At 28.6% G+C, this 15,538-nt stretch overlaps 1 long non-coding RNA gene across 1 annotated transcript in view; it reads right to left on the reverse strand.

Annotated features, from left to right (window-relative positions):
• Positions 1-15,538, reverse strand: part of LOC127291211 (uncharacterized) — a 270,805-nt gene that overhangs the window by 203,357 nt on the left and 51,910 nt on the right. The gene's annotated exons all lie outside the window — the stretch shown is intronic.

The raw sequence follows: 15,538 nt of genomic DNA on the forward strand, positions 1-15,538 counted from the left end.
ATTCCGAATTATCTGTAATAAAGTGAATCATCCTGAAGTATCGTAAACTATCCCCAAGTACCTTAAAATATTCTAAATTATCTTGAAGTACATTAAGTATTTTGATAATTATCCAAAATAACATAAATTATACGAAATATTGTGAATTATCTAAAGTATCGTGAAATATCTTGAAGCATCTTGAAGTACTGTCAATTATCTAAAAATATTATGTAATATCCTCAATTATCTAAAGCAACATGAATCGTCTGAAATATCCTAAATTACATTGAATTAGCTTGATAAATTTTGAAATATCACAAAATTTGAATCATCCTGAATTATATGAAGGAACCTGAATTATCTAAAGTAATCTGAAATATCGTAAATTATCTGGAAATAAGCTAAAAGTATTGTGAATTATTTTGAAATATTCTGACTCCATCTTGTAGTCTTTGAAATATTTTGAATTTTATCTGTAATATCCTTAATTATCTGAAGTATCGTGAAATATCCCATAAAATATCTTGATACACTGTGAATTATTTTGAAATATTCTGACTCCATCTTGTAGTCTTTGAAATATTTTGAATTTTATCTGTAATATCCTTAATTATCTGAAGTATCGTGAAATATCCCATAAAATATCTTGATACACTGTGAATTATTTTGAAATATTTTTGAATATCCTTAATTATCCTGCAGTATTCGAAGTATTTTGAATTGAACCCGAGTCGAAATTTAGACTCTCTATAAGTTCTCTAAAAACCTCCTTTTATCCTCCTTTTATTCTCTCCAACACTTTCATACCGCTCTTTTCGACCTCGAATTTGCAAAAGTGGAAATATCTGCAATATTGGAGGCTGAAAGGAGGGTTTAAAGATGACTAGAAAGGCGTAAAAGAGGTTAAAAAAAATAAAATTAAGAAAATGTAAAAATTGGATTTTTTTTCTTATGGACATTACACCGAAAAAAAAATCCTCTTGTTTCAAGAGGATTCCTCTTATTTCAATGCATATTTTCCTCTAGTATATGCTGCAAAAGGATGTCCTCTAGGTTTAAGAGGATTGTCCTCTATGTAAAATTATGCCTCTTAATTTAAGAGGATACTCTTATTTTAAAAGGAAAATATCATCTTAAAAAGAACTCTGAAATAATAAAAATGCAATCATCTAATTTTTATGTCATAGATATAATCTATAAAATTAAAAGGAATAAAATTTGTTATTCCATGATTTACAACTATTTGAGTATAAATAAATTGAAATTGATTTTAATTTTTTTGAATAAATCAACTAAATCTATTTTTAATAATATTTTTATGCGCAAAACATATAATTCATTAAATTTGAAAATTTATTTTAAATAAATTTTAAATAAAATTAAGATAAATAAAAATCGTAATAAAATAAAATTTTAAATAGCATAACCTCAAAATTATTTAAATTTTTTTAAAAATTACTTTTAAAAATTCCTTTTACCTTCAAAAATAGGCATGTATTGGGTATGTTGCAACTCTATCAAGATATTTAAAAGATTATTATTATCCATTTTGTTTAATTCCCCTTTTTTTACACAGAAACTAAAACTTTTTTACGCATGATATGCGATTTATGACGCAATCATCTTTGCGCATGAGCGAATTTCTATGGGAAATCCTCTAAGAATTTAGAGGAATATTCTTAAACATAGAAGATTATTCTAAATTCTAAGAGTATTATCTTTATTCTAAAAAGATTATTCTGAATATAAGATGAATGCCCTAGAATAGTCCTTTTGTTTCGATCCTCTTGAAATTAGAGGAAAATATTCTTATTTAAAGAGTAATACTCTTGTTTTAAGAATAAAATTCAAGAGGATTCTGTAAGAGGAATTTTCCTCTGAATACAAGAATATTTTTTTTTCGGTGTATTTATTGACCATATTGAAGATATATTTATTGGTCTTTGTCCTAATACTATAAAATTTTTAGGAGGAATAAAACTTCGAAAAATTCAAATTAAGAAAAAATTCCAAGACCTCTTTTCAACCTCTAAACATGCAGATTTGGAAATAAGCGCATGATTTCACTCTCTAAATCTGAATCAGTAGAAATTTTACTAATTCAATCAGTACTTTTCATTTTAACTGAAGTTTCAGTTATTTTTTGAAATTTACTAATATAATTAGTGAATATGCAAGCAATAGAAAATAACTTATGTAAATCAGTAATTTGTATATAACATAACCTTTAAAATTAACTATTAAATCAGTAGATTTTATTGCCGCCGCCATATATTTATATTACTGATTCAATCAGTAATTGATATTTTACTAATTGAATCAGTAAATTTCTACTAATTGTCAGTTGCTCAATTCTCGCTATGCCGCAATTAGTAGATTTCTACTGCTAATCAGTAAAATATGACTGATTCAGATTTAGAGAGCAGGCTGAAAAGAGGCTGAGAAAATCGAGGGTGAAAAGAGGGAAAAATTTCGACTCGGGAAATATCTTAAATTATCTGAAGTAACATATAAATTTTATCTGAAATATCATGAAACATTCTAAAATATCTTCAAATATTGTGAATTATCCTGAAATATTTTGGAATATTCCAGGCTTTTTCCAGATATTCCTTATACAATTATTATAAAATTCCAATAACACTTTTTCCAAGGATTTTCCAGGAATTCCATACTTTGTGCGACAGGGATTGAGGGATTTTCGTGTTATTTTTCAACGTCCCTGCGGCAAGTACAAGTGTATGTATATATATATATATAGGAAAGAGGCAAAGCCGCGAACTCCCTCGGTATCACACGACACATTTATGGTCTCACATTAACTGCTTTATGTAATATCCGAGTAGTGTGTGCGCGCATCTCTGAAATGTTGTAACACGTACAGCAGTAGTCTCGGTTACCACAGCGGTGTACAAAACAATCTCGTAATATTTCTCTCTATACAAGGGTGGCATTTAATGGCACCCACGCGAAGGGTGTCATTGTTCTCCTTGGGGTGTAACGAGCAGGACGAGTCACATTCGTACCTCTCATGACCGAGAATCATCTAACATGCATATACATATGTGTATAGCAAAGAACGTGTATGTGTGTGTGTGTGTGTGTGTAATTTGAGAAACTGATGCATGGCGTGAATAACGCAGATGCTCTGGCCATTTGTTCGTTCAGTTACTCGCGCAAAGTCACGAGAGGGGTCTTTCATAATTGCAACTTGCATTTTGGCTCTCGTTCATATTATCGAAAGTAAATCGAACTCCTATAAGGCCACAGGGAAAGTCTAATAGAAGTCGCGTTCATGAGTTACTGCCTTTAATTTTCCGATAATAGGGACTTCGCGACCCTTCGTCGTTCGAGCCGCGGACTTCCACAACCAATTTTCCTCTCTCTATCTTTGTATATACATATATATATATATATATATAACTCGTGTTATATGTGTGTGTGTGTGTGTGCGCCATTCTGGAATTGTTCGCTGATAGTTTCCCCGGGGACAGTCGAGCGAGGTAGTTAACTTCCCTGCCCATTCATTCCTTCATACAACTATTTTATTAGCAACCCCGCGACGACGATCCACTCGCGTTTATCAACCCAGCAGGTTATATTCTCTGTTTAACGTTCGACATTTTCTATTAAACACCTCCATCGTTATAACAAATGACTCTCAATATAATCTCTTTCTTATTTATTAACTCCAACTTTTTCTTTTACCAAAATTGCACAACATATGTTGCAATATTGACTCAATATTGCCTGAATATTGCAGAGCAATGTTGGCTCAATATTCTTAAGCATTGATTTCGGTAAGCTTACCAGGCAAGCTGGGCTCAGGTGGGACATTTAAAGCTTGCAGAAAGCTTGTGGCAAGTTAGCCGTGCAAGATTGGCAATATTGCGCGGCAAGTTGACGGCAAGGTTGCTGCAAGCTTACGTGCTATCTGGATAGTTGATATTGTTAAGAGCAATGTTGGCTCAATATTTTTAAGCATTGCCTAAATAATGATGCAATATTTTAGCAACATATATTGTGCTATTTGGGTATATTTAATTCTTTTTTAGTCATTCATTTTGAAACTTCGTTAATAAAAAATGAGAATATAATAATTAGACAAATTAAATGCAAAAGTAAATAATATTTTGTGTTTGATAATGAATATATGCATATATATGTACTTTGTACCTCTGATGAATTTTCGGCAGACATATATATATATATATATATATATATACATATATATCTGCAAGGGAAAATTGTCTGGCACTATTTGCGCGACTTTAGATTTTCTCTTCACGCAACGTTGCACGTCTTTTTCATTTCGACGAAACGTATATATATATCATATAGCTGAAGAGATGAGCACAGAAATCGTAATATCGCCCCTTGTCATACTCCTTTGTAATTTTGAAAACGATACGCGCACACTTTTTAATTACTTCCCTCTTGGAGCATTTCATTTTCTTTCCTTTTATAAAATAGAAAACTTCTCCAACTGAATTATTATTATTATTATACTTTTTTCTTTTCTTTTCATTTTTTTTGAAAAATATTCGAAATCAAATGTAAAATTGAAAGATGTCATCATTATCGTTCCGATAAAAATTGAAATGTACTTTATCATCACCCTATTATTGCAGTTTGAATAGGACACACGCACTTTTTTTTTTATTTCGCTTCTTTATTATACCAGATTAATACAGGGGGAACAAATATTTGTTAGTTTTTGCGGAATTGTTTCCATATATGATAATAATATTCCGACTAATATTATTATCTGTATTAATAATTATAAAATTTATTAAAATAAATTTTTTATTTCAATTTAACATATCGGATAAAAAATTTAATTTTAAATCAGCAGATTTGTAGGTAAAACGACAAAGTATTTTCATAAAAATTCTTGGATGATTTTTTTAAAAGTTGACAATGATTTCAGCCGACATAATACTGATGAATTTACGATACAACTCCAAGCGACCCTGAACTTTAAATTCTTCATATATACGCATACAAAACTTTCCTTTACAAAAGTCAAAATATTCTTCCCCGAATTCATAACAAAGAGAAATCAGATTCAAATTTTAAAAACAATTTTTTTTTTCAAACACTAAATCCGAAAAAAAAACAAAAGAAACAAGAATTCTTGACTTACATATAACAAAATTTTTGTATAAAAATATTCTCTGTCATATGTGAAGGATTATTATTATATGGTTATTATATGTATTATTAAGATGTTTCATGCATTATTATTGAATGTGGATGACAATATTCAGGGGGAGGAGGGTTGAAAGTGGTCACGGTTGACAGATGTTATTTTCCCTGGAGATCTGATTTTTCACGCATGTGTCACCATAGATCTGCGACAGCTCGAGGACACATATTGCATTTGTTGTCAATGAACCACACACATACACAGAATATTGTATGGTCAATATTGAAAACATCCTGACAGACTAATTACCACTATATCAAATTTCAGAAAAATTCCACGACACAGTAACAATGTTCTGAGTGACTCGTGTCACTCAAATAACGATTAATTAAATTGAAAAATAAAAAATATATATACCTGTATTAAGAACTATTGATATTATAACATTATTATTATTACTATTATTAAATTACTATTATTATTACTATTACTATAATTATGTTACAACTATCATTATTACTACTATTATTACTACTATTATTACTACTATTTTTATTACTACTACTATTATTATATTACTACTATTTTTTATTACTACTATTACACCCAGAGAAATGTTTTATTATTCTTCAATTCACAACTAATGATTTATTTGAACCAAATATAATATATTTGAGTTAAGTAAACGTATATTTATCTCACAGCCTACTAGCCTACTTATTTGGCGTAAATAAAATTTTCTATTTAAATCAAATAAATATTTATTAGACTGTGAGACAAATATAACATTTCTCTGGGCGTACTATATTACTACTATTGTTTTTTCTATTATTATATTACAATATTACTAATATTTTTAAATTAATACTGTTAGTATTACTATTACTATTAATAATAATAATAATGTTAATTAAATCATTTTTCCTAACTTTTTCCAATATAAGAAGAATTTGTGTAAAAATTAATATATTTAGCAACATTGAATATAATTTGATTTATATAATAAATGAATCGTTATCAAGGATAAATTTTTTTAAAAAAATATAAATTTATTTTACGTATAGCACTTGAAGCCAATGATTACTGACACCAGAGTGTGTGCTGTTCATGCACACATTTATTATAGAATTGAGTGGATAGTATCGAAGAGTTGTTCAGTGAAGAATAGGGCCGAGCATAAAGGGAATCTATATACCTATATATAGATAAAAGTTGCAACACAGAAGCTATATCATAGTGTATAGAAAGTACTATGGATACTCTCGCAGGATGTTCGGATGTTACTTTTGAGATGCATACTCTTCTTTAGTAATAAGAGTGGTAGTAGAGGAAATTCTCTCTGTATGTGTGTGTGTGTGTGTGTTTGAAGGTGGACAAGGACGAACAAGAAGGTGGGGGATTCTGGAGCGAGCTGAAGGGCTAAAGGGGAACGGTGGAAGGTATTCCACCGTTCCTTGTAATTTACTCACACCGCGAGCCTCAGGCTATCAGGGAAGGGCCATCATGTCCCAAAAGTGTCACTTTCCAAACGCTTTATAACTGATCTTCTTTTTCCCATTATATAATTTCCTCTTTCTCTCTCTCTCTCTCTCTCTCTCTCTCTCTCTCTCTCTCTCTCTCTCTTTTATATATAGAAAACAGTAACAATTTTTCCGAAATTATTTTTAAAAATCCAAAAAAATCTTTCCACTTTTTTTCCTATTCTTTTAATCTATGTTTAAATTAACATTTTTAATTAAATTAATTTTTAAAAACGAGACTTTATTTTTAATTACTTTCCGATTATTTGATTATTTTCTTCAATCTATAAAATAAAATTCTAAAGTCCATATGGAAAAATTTTTTTCCCCATGTAAATGTTAAATAATTTTTTTTCTTTGAAAATTTTTCACATAAAATTTTTTTAACGTGAAAATTTTCAATTTACTGAAAAAAAAAACAATCAAGAAATTTGAAAAATCCACAAAGATAAGTACGGCCCTGGACTCAAAGCCAAGCTTCAATACAACGCTGCATACGTTTAGCTAAATTACACTTTATATATACCATTATTATTTCATGGGTCTCTGATGTGCCCTCTCACGACTAACGCCTTTTTCTCGCCCTTCTCTCCCTTCTACTTCACCCATCTCAGGCTTCCTTCATTCGTAACTGCAAAAAGTATCCCACGAGTTTGTGGTATTAAGCTGATGCCACATTCCTAGCCGTTTTTTTTTCTTTTGCAATTCATATATATATATATATATATATACAGAGTATTTACAAAATTCTTTTTTTCCCTTAATATAGTAATCGATAGAAAAAATAAAATTTTTATTTGCAGAATGCTTTTTTTTTGTTTGTGCCCCTTTTTTCGAAATCCAGTTCTTAATTTTGGCGATTGTTTTTGATGATCCTACCTATATAGGCAATCTTTCAGAGTCATTAGCTGAAGCGCGATATGATATACGATTTTTGTTTTGAGTTAGGTATAAAAAATATCACTAGTTCAGGCAATAATTACAAGAAAAAAAGGTCTTTTATAGCCGAGCATTTTTTTTTTCTCTTCAAAGTTAGTTTATTGCAATATAAAAAAAATTAAAAAATAATATACAATTAAAAATAAAATTCTTTTAAAAATAAATTTAATTTACGAAATTTTTTTTTTTTTTAAACGTATAAGTTATACAGAAAGAAACTAATATCTGTAATTGTCATAAAGAATTCTTTTTCCCCAACAATAGATGTGTTTAAAATTTAAAACTGTACTTTTTCCCAGTGCTACTCTTCAAAAGTTCTAATGCACAAAAGCATATTTCTTAAATGAAATGGCACATTGTCGGTCTACTTAATCTTGTATTCATGAGACTGAGTTCATAATTAAAACAAAGTAAAAATCGGACTTAAAAAAGATGTGGAGTTTCAGTGACTTTAAAAGTACTGCTTAAAAAAAGTCGTAAAAAAAAGCTAAGGAGACGATTTCTTTTTTTTTTGAGTTGCTTTCTACTCTCTTTTGAGTGCAGGGTATATAACGTTTTTAAGACGTTCTTCTAAATTAAGGTGTATACTTTATCGTCCATAATTAGTCATGTCAATTAAAATTCCCCATCGTAATCATCTTCTACTGATTAAATAGAAACAATTATTTTTCCCCCTTTAAATAAGCCACGGGAACACAACACCAGAATTTAAAATAATTTCACTTCCGCAGGGTTCCAAGAAACATGACAAATTATTAAATTAATATTGCCTGTAAATATTGATACAATATTGATACAATATTGATACAATATTTATAAAATATTGTAATATAAAATATTTTAGCAAATATATTAAAATATTGTTTTAAATATTTAAATTAGAAAAGAGGAACTTAAATCGAAAAATTTTCGATCAAGAGATGCATAATATATAATTATTATAAAATTAAAGTTTGAACTTTAAAAGTTTAATTTCCTTTTAGTATATCAAAGTTTTATACACTAAGTTTAATTAACAGTCTTCTATTCGTTAGTAGAACGTATATAACTGCGGTAAAATACGTGATCAGAATCTATGACTTTCAGGAGGAAAAATTAGTACGCTTATAGGTATGTGCCTGCAGAATGATTAAAATGCAAAGGCGTAAAAATCGATTGATGAATAAAACGAATGAACAGAAATCACTTGGATAAATTTTTTAATTGACTTTGATATTTCTTTTAACCGATAAAAAGGATGAAAAATCCATCAATTATTTTTCAATATAAATGTCAAAAAGTATTTCACTCTCATATATATATATACAGAAAATGAAATCTAATCGTCAATTAAAAGAAAAATTCAAAAAATCAAAAATGAAGAAAAATGAAAACTATTTTGAAAAAAAAAATAACTCGAAAATTAGCAGTTTATATATAGAAAATCAATTCATGTCAGGCGTTATTGATATGTGCAACTGACACTGGTACTTTGAATTTCAGAGAACAGTACAGAAATGAGTGACGATATGCATTAGGAATAATTGAAACATTTAAAGCCATCAGAATACGTATCAGAGAGTGAGAGAGAGAGGAGAGAGTGTATAAAGACCAATATCGTTCAACACATCGGATCGTTTAATTTATGATTGACATTGGCAAATACCATGGTTTGTATGTGAAACAGCTCAACGTGTGATTTATCAGAACGAGCCTTCGTTGCATGAATATTTAATGTATTATTTAATAAATAAATTCATTACCTCATTCAGATATAATAAGGATTGTAAAATGGCAAAATTTTGTTTAAATTCACCATTTCAATGCAAATGGCAAAATTTATTTTTTATTCAAAACTGACGTGTATATATTCCATTTTGTTACCCTTGTCATTTCAAAATGAAAGTATTAGCAAGAAATAATTAAATTTAATACCTATGTTTATAATTACTATATTTTAATATTATCCATAAATTCATCACAATAACCATCTGTCAACAACTAAATAATTTTAAACGTGTTAATCGCACGTAATTTTGTCATTCAATTTATTATTAAAATGAGATGAGTGTTCGCCAATTTTTAACTATCCCTTCAATTATTATTTTAAAATTAAACTTCAACGTCCCTCAATATTATTAAAAAAAATACAAAACAAAAAATGAATTTCGTCATTTATCCATTTTTGTATTTTTAATTATTATTTTATTTAATTATAAACCATTATTTTTTGATCGAATAAAAAATTTCTCTTCATGTAAATAATAATAAATTATTATTCCCAGTTAGAAAGATACCCCGGAAAGTGCCCCCTGGAAGTTCTATCAGAATTCCGCCGGAACTTCCAACGTAATTCCGTCGGAATTCCATTGGAGTTCCAAAGAATTTCCTACGGGATTCCGATTAATTTTTTCAAAATTTTTAGATTCCCAATTCCGTTGGAAGTTCCGGCAGAATTCTGATAGAACCTCCAGGGGGCACTTTCCGGGGAATCTTTCCAAGTGGGTTAAGAGACAGAAGAAACGTTTTTGGATGAGAGATTGTTAAAAATCAATCTGTGAGCTGAAAATATTGAATTGTTCGTAGTTTAGGTTTAATTGAGCCAATTAATGAGGGGACAGGCAAGAGTCTGTGAAAGTGCTAAAAAAAAAGTGTTCGAACAGGGGAACGACAGTTGCAGAAAATAAAAAAAGTCTGCTTAAGGAGCAGAGAGGACTATATACATGAAAGTGAGGGTTGCTAAAGGGAGAATGCTCGCCCAGTAGATGGCTAGGCTTAGAGAAGAGCCCTTCACTTTCTTCGAAAGGAAAGAACTTGAAATACGTTAGTTGAAAGGGACAATCCCTTTCGGAAAAAGGGTATTTCAAGTGACTCTTGACGCATTATTTTCTCGATCGTCAATTCGACAAGCTTATCATGTCTTGGCCGATTAATTATAGCGCTTTTAATTCCAACTTAAATATATCAAAACATAATTAATCATTATTCCAAAATTATTTTTCTAAATTTTTTTAATTTTTCCAAATAAAATTAATCATTTTGAAAATTACTTTTTCATAAAAAAAATTTCAATTTTTGAAAATTCGTTTCTTTGTAGATTTTAGAAATAAGATAAATTAAATATTTTGGAAATATATTAAATTTTTTCGAGAATTGAAATTTGTAGTCACTAAAAACCGTTGACTTAAAGATGTCATATATTTTAAAATAAAGAAACTGGAGAAACTTTGTACAACTGGGGGATATATATATAAATGTAAGTGGGTCAAAGTAAAATATCTAGATTGCATATTCTTGGTTACAAGTGTGAATAACTGAACTATATAGTATATTTGCACTGAATCATGCATATATAATATGATAAGCGACAAAAAAAGTATATACGTGCGGCCTGTCAACTGTAAATCAAAAAAGATGAAAAATAATCTTCCCCTTTTTAAAGGACCATAAAAGAATGAAAGAGCACCTGGACTTTAGCCAAAACACTTTGTTTCATAAAAATCCAGAATTCACGAGAACACACCAGTTGTCATATATGGGAATATTTAAAAAAAGAAAGAATATATAATATACATTTTTCAAATAATTGAAATGTGAAAATTTTCTCTCCAACATATAATATTTTCCGAATTAATTTATCTGTGAGAAATAAAATTTTAAATTTCAAAATTTTGCAAAATCGAAAAAAATTTTTTACATCCTTTTTGAAGGAAAATTTTATTCTTTTGACATTATTTAAACTCGAGAGTATTTAATTCGAAAAGTAATGTTCCGTATATGGGGACATTGCACATTAGATGTAGAAATTCTCGTAAAGGCAATGCAGCACATTTACAATCTGGAGTATATACTCGTGAAAAGCTTCGTGCATTTCATTGTGGAATGCTGCGGTTTTATGAACAATATTATTATCCTTACGTAATAGTCCCTTATTTTCCGTGAAGTCACTCGAGAGACTTCTTTTACTACTTGTTGTCTCACCTTTATGTGCTCTAACTACTGTAAACACGATGTTTTGCGTTAAAATTGTAATTTTCATTAAAAAGAATGAGATTTCTTTTTCTTCTAAATTCATTTATTAAAATTTTAATTGAATCTTCATTCGATTTAAGCGTAATTAAATTATTTCAATTAAACATTTTCTCACAAGAAAAATTCTTATTTATATTCCATTTATAAAAGAATTTTACCAAATATTCCCTTTTAATGTCAATAATTTAATTACAATAATAAAATAATAAAAATAGAAATATAAAAAAAAAAAAATAAACTGTAAATCAAAAAGGAAGAATAATTTAAGTGTCAATTTCAAAGACAACAGCAACATTCCAGAATGCAACACGTAAAGCTCTAAAATGTCGAGTCAATGGTCCAGGAAGGAAAAAGATGCTGATATAAATTGCCTTTTATGCCATGTGACCTTAGGTACCTCTAAACATTAGACTGGACAGCGTTTCTGTTATGCGCATGGGATATATATACATGCAAAGTGTCGGTCATGAAGGATGAGAGGGAGACCCTCCGCGCGGCGTTTAAAATATGATTGCGGCGTTGATATAAAGCAACGAGTTTGACTTTACAACGCAATAAAACTACAAGATTGAAGGCGCAGGATAAATGCCAGAGACAGTCTTCGAAATTCGCCAATCGAGCACCATATAGCTCCTTCTGCAATCTTTTTGTGAAACCTACTCCTTCTTTTGAAATAGGATCGATCGTAAATGTGCATTCTGCCACAACAAAGAATATAGGTTTACGTAAGGTTATAAACCTTCCCCCTCCCCTATTTTCAATCAACTATATACTATTAATCAGATTTATCGTCGAGATCATGGCAATAATCTCTTCGTTTATACTATAATTTTAGAGAGACAAGAATACTATGATCAACTTTTAACTCAATCAAGAGTCGATTTCTCCTATTCAATTATTACAACTGGATCAATCATTATTCACTCTCTTCCTGGATATAAATAAATTTCATTCTTCTATATATTGAATTTTGTATGGGAACCTTTCAGTGGGAACTTTACTTTTAAGAATTGCTCGTAATCGTTCACTTTCAATTATTACAGATTTACAGTAGATGATAATATATAATTAAAGCTTTAGAATCTATTAAAATTTTTGGAGTAGAGAATTAAATGAAAAAGTAAATGTCATACAATTTGAGATTCGATTAATGAATATTCTTTGAATAAAAAGGTTTTTTATTTTAAAAAGTACTATATTATATAAAATTTCTTTCATTTGCGTTTTTATTCTTATAGAATTTATAATATTTTTTAAACGAAGAGCAAATTATAATTTATATAAAATTGAATATTTCTTTTTAGAATAAAATTTTTTTCACTGATAAATTTTGAAGCAATAAAAATAATCTACAACAAAAAATCCAATAAAAATATGATATTATTTTCATTGATATATTTTAATAAATCTTTCAACGTGTATGTATAATCTTTGATAAAGAATAATAATACATAAAAATTAATAAATCAAACAGGAGACATTCTCATGTGAATAAATCATATAAATTCTATTTCGCATTCTTTTCAAATGAAAAATCCATTACCCCAAATATAAATCATAAATTATAAATCCAGACATTTTGTCACATATGATTGGTATATATTGTTTGTTGAATTAATTGTTTGATTCATTATATACATGTGTAACAATCTAAAAAATATTTAACATATGAGTAAAAAAAAAGTATATATATTGCTTATATATTTTACAACTTTTTTTTAAACCCCCTTTAGAATTTTTCTCCTGATTTCAAAATAAAATTTGTATTTTCCGCACCATTTAGAGAAATATTTATGTTAATTAAAAATTATCAATTATAAATTAATTTTATTTAAATTATATTATAATATGTAAAGTATACTTTTGTAAATATAGCAAATCATTTGTCTAGGTCGACAAACATAACTTAAGAACCATCGTCAATTGAAATTCAGTGCAGGGAGTTTGTGCATAAATTAACATAAATCGAATTTCACAACTCAATTGGAATATGAATTACTGACTCGAAATGCGTTAACAATTAATTTCATTTCATGAAATTCCAAATATTCTCCCTTATTGTATAAAGGAAAAATAATTAAATATAAAAATTTAATAAATATATTAAAATTTTAGTTTAATTTCACATTAATAAAGTTTTGCGAGTACTAAATCCTCTATATATATATATATATGTATGTATTTTGATCGATTTCAATATCCTCTCAAAAGCTTAATCTCTGATAAACTGACAGGTATAAGTAAGTTCGTCAGCTTTTGCACTTCCGTCTTTCAGAAATAACTGAACTTTGATATATACGCATTTTCATTTTCCTTTTAGTGCGGTACTAAAGGTGAATTCTATTATCATTTCCTTCAGTTCCTCAATAATATCGAGAGAAAGATATTTCAATCTTTAGTTGAATGTAAGAAAGAGAAAAATTACTGTTAGCTTCTACATAATTCCAGAAATAGAACAAAGAACCCAAATTTCAAAAAAAAAATTGAATATTGAATTCAAAATTTTAATATTTTTCCCATAAAAAAAGAGTTTTTTTTTTTACTTGGTTAATTTGAAAAAAAAAATTTTTAACTCTTTTTGAAAACTTCAGTTCTACATTAACAATCCAATCATTAGAGTTAATAATTTCTGCTCTTTGTCTATGAAATATTTCTAATTATTCCAATTACCCCGAAGAAAAATAGTGTGAAAGACAATTTGTAAATAACAACGAGCGAAAAGGGGGAAAAAAAAAGAAAATCTCTTTATTCTAATGCGCCTACAAAAGGCTAATGGTCGATGTAAATTATTTCTATATAGTGAAATTTAAATCGAAAAATCGCGTGCGCGCTTGGTCAGCCGTATATGTCAGCCGACATGTTATACTTGATACGTTATCCGGACGAATATTAAAGTTGTAATTTAAAAAAAAAAAAATATGTTTTAAAAAAAAAATCGAAATAAAACCCTACTTTCTTTTTTGTCTCTTTTTTTTAACATTCTCCCCATATGAAGTAGAGGGTATTAAAAATTTCTTTTTTAAGTAGTAATAATGCAGCTCATCGACCATTCATAGCACGAAGGACGTATAAAAAGCAAAGATGGGAGAAAGTCATACTGTGAAGATCGTTGACGGAGTTACTGGCTTTAAAAATGCATACCATTCCTCACGTTCCTCTTTCTTTTATTTTATAGACTTGGTACCATATAAGCCCGGAAAAATGCATGTGTGCTTGACTGCCCGTAAATGTTTCTATAACGATAGTTTGCCCAACACATTGGCTCTCTCTCTCCCTCCCCCTCTCTCTCTCTCTTTCTGTCTATAAGTTTGTTAGTACCGAGAGTTTGCAAAACAGCTTTGTAGTTAACGACAAAATGATCAAACGAATAACACCGATCATGATCAGAGAAAATAGTTTGTTAATAACTAAAAGTTTAATAAAACTTTCAGCACGTTAAAATTTAGTTTGTCGATACTCTCGCGCATATATAAATAATCAGAACTCAATTCAAAAATAACTCACCAAGGTATCAGGTTATATCATTTGATCTATCGGTATATATCATTTTCACGCAAAAAAAAAAAAAAACTTTGATGTAACACGAGCAAGAAATTTATGATTATTGCTCAAAAATGAAATATAAATCTAAAGAAACAAATTATTATTTTCTTCTCGAGTATCTCCAATTTTATATATTGAAAGAAGTCGACGTCATTTAAAAAAAAAAAAACAATTTTATTTGATTTCAATTTTTCTATTTGTATTTAAAACTAATTAATCCAAATTAAAAAACAAAAAAATATTAAATTCTTATGTCTGTATTCAAAATGCGAAGAAAGATATATGAACTTTATACATTCGGTTTGATCGAGATTTTGTTTCTCAAAATAGAGGGACATAATAAAATTTTGTTACGACAGAGATGATTCTTATCAGCAAGAATGTGTAAAGACTG

This window comes from Leptopilina boulardi, unplaced genomic scaffold (genome assembly GCF_019393585.1).
Source record: "Leptopilina boulardi isolate dan_hultmark-lab unplaced genomic scaffold, ZJU_Lbou_2.1 LbouV2_126, whole genome shotgun sequence".
NCBI classification, from domain to species: Eukaryota; Metazoa; Arthropoda; class Insecta; order Hymenoptera; family Figitidae; genus Leptopilina; species Leptopilina boulardi.